Source organism: Cynoglossus semilaevis, chromosome 4 (assembly GCF_000523025.1).
Source record: "Cynoglossus semilaevis isolate Cse_v1.0 chromosome 4, Cse_v1.0, whole genome shotgun sequence".
Lineage (NCBI taxonomy): Eukaryota > Metazoa > Chordata > Actinopteri > Pleuronectiformes > Cynoglossidae > Cynoglossus > Cynoglossus semilaevis.
The window spans coordinates 748,967-751,299 of NC_024310.1; positions in this window are offsets into that span (position 1 = coordinate 748,967).

Below are 2,333 nucleotides of genomic sequence, written 5' to 3' on the forward strand. Positions count from 1 at the left end.
CTGAGGGGGGAGGATGGGGGAGGACGGGGTGGAGGTGTGGGGGGGTGAGGAACGTTTTGGGCCTTTGTGACAGTGAGTGTTGGAATCTTGACTGATGTGACACAAGAGAACAGTTTAGAACAAACCAACCCTCCGTCTCTGTTTCATCTCTTTTATTTCTGTCTCCTCACCTCACCCCTCCTCCTCCTCCTCCTCCCCCTCCTCCTCTCTCTCTGACGCTGGTTTCTCTTTTCAAGCTTCTTTTTTCTGTTTCCTCTAAATTCCCTGAGACTAATTAGCCGTCCTTTTATGTCTCTTTTATTTTGCCCCTCCACCACCGACTCATGCCCGCCCTCCAGTGGACCAATCCCTGTGGAGGGATTGGTCCACACGTCTGCGTCTCCACACGGTGTTCGCAGGTACATCGCAGGTACATGGCAGTACTGCTGTGCTGTGTAGTACTGGATGAGGAAACTGTGGCCTCTGACTGGACGGTACTGATGTCAGTGATTGGTCTCCAGGCCTCAGGGACCGTCCTGCTCCTGTTAGTGTTGACCTACATTCTCTGTTCAATCCCATCATTATCATCAGAACAAAAACACGGCTGAGAACTGAGAACCAAACTCCATAGTACTGCGACTGCTCCAGTACGACCAGCAAAATCCTCCTTAATGTTCTCTGCTACTACAGAAGGGATTTAACGCAACTGCTCAGATGCAAAAGGAACAGCGTCCCAGAACTACAGCCAGTACTACAGCCAGCACTACAGCCGGCACTACAGCCAGTACTACAGCCATCACTACAGCCAGTACTACAGCCGCCACTACAGCCAGTACTACAGCCGGCACTACAGCCATCACTACAGCCGTCACTACAGCCATCACTACAGCCAGTACTACAGCCGGCACTACAGCCATCACTACAGCCGTCACTACAGCCATCACTACAGCCAGCACTACAGCCGGCACTACAGCCAGTACTACAGCCATCACTACAGCCATCAATACAGCCAGTACTACAGCCGTCACTAGAGCCAGTCCTACAGCCAGTACTACAGCCGTCACTAGAGCCAGTCCTACAGCCAGTACTACAGCCGTCACTAGAGCCAGTCCTACAGCCAGTACTACAGCCGTCACTAGAGCCAGTCCTACAGCCAGTACTACAGCCGTCACTAGAGCCAGTCCTACAGCCAGTACTACAGCCGTCACTAACGCCAGTACTACAGCCGTTACTACAGCCGGCACTACAGCCATCACTACAGCCGCCACTACAGCCGTCACTACAGCACGTGTTCCTGTTCTCCATGCTAACGGCTCGTGTTGCCACTCTGTGAAACATAATCCTCCTGTCAGAGAAGGACGTCTCTTAGATGTTATTATGATTTCAGCCAATCAGCTCTCAGTACAGACCGACGGCCTTTTCACTCCACGCCCTCAGATGAATGGATTCCTCACAGACTGATAAAAAAATGACAAACAATCGGAAGGAAAACGTTAAAACCCACATCTAAGACTGTACTGTGAGTACTACTAGTACTTGTAGTACTGCTCATCTGTACCCAGTATTTTTCAACACTAAGTCCTTGTTGACATCACTCACCTCGTCACCACTCGTCAAGGCTGGAGATCAGATGGATTCCATGTGATCCAGTCCCCCCCTCCCCTCCCCAGACATAGACGTTGGTGACATTCATCTATCACTTCATCCTTGGGGGGGCGGGGGGGGGTCACAGTTGAAGAGTAGGGAATGGACCTTTAACCCCCCACACCCCCCCCCCCCCCCCCCGCCTGTTGATCAGCTGCATGAATACATAAGTATTAGAAGTGGAACACAGCAGGACACCTTAGCTTGTTAGCTTGTTAGCTTGAAGCTAGCAGAACTGAAGACGAGAGGTGAAACGTCTTCAAAAAAAAAAAATCAACTTCAACCAGTTGCTTTCAAGTAACTATGTTTGGATGAAATGACCTGCAGGTCTGAGATCCTACACAGATGTTAGCTTGTTAGCTTGTTAGCACACAGTGAACTGTTTGTTTTTCCCCAACACCAAACAACAGAAAGAAAGAAAAAAAAGATTCTGAGGTGAAAGTGAAGTCACAAAATAAAAAGTGAGGCCTTTGAGCCTGTGGTGGTTCATGGTACCAGAGGTCAGGGGTGGACCAGAGGTCAGGGGTGGACCAGAGGTCAGGGGTGGACCATGGGCCAGTGACCAGCATCAAACCAGACTGACTGAGGAGGAGCAGGTCTTTTATACAGACAGCAGCAGGTGGAGCTCATCAGGTAATCACCAGGGAGGAGGAGCAGGGGGGGGGGGGGGGGGGGGGGGGGGGGGGGGGGAGAGGGAGTTATCAACATGA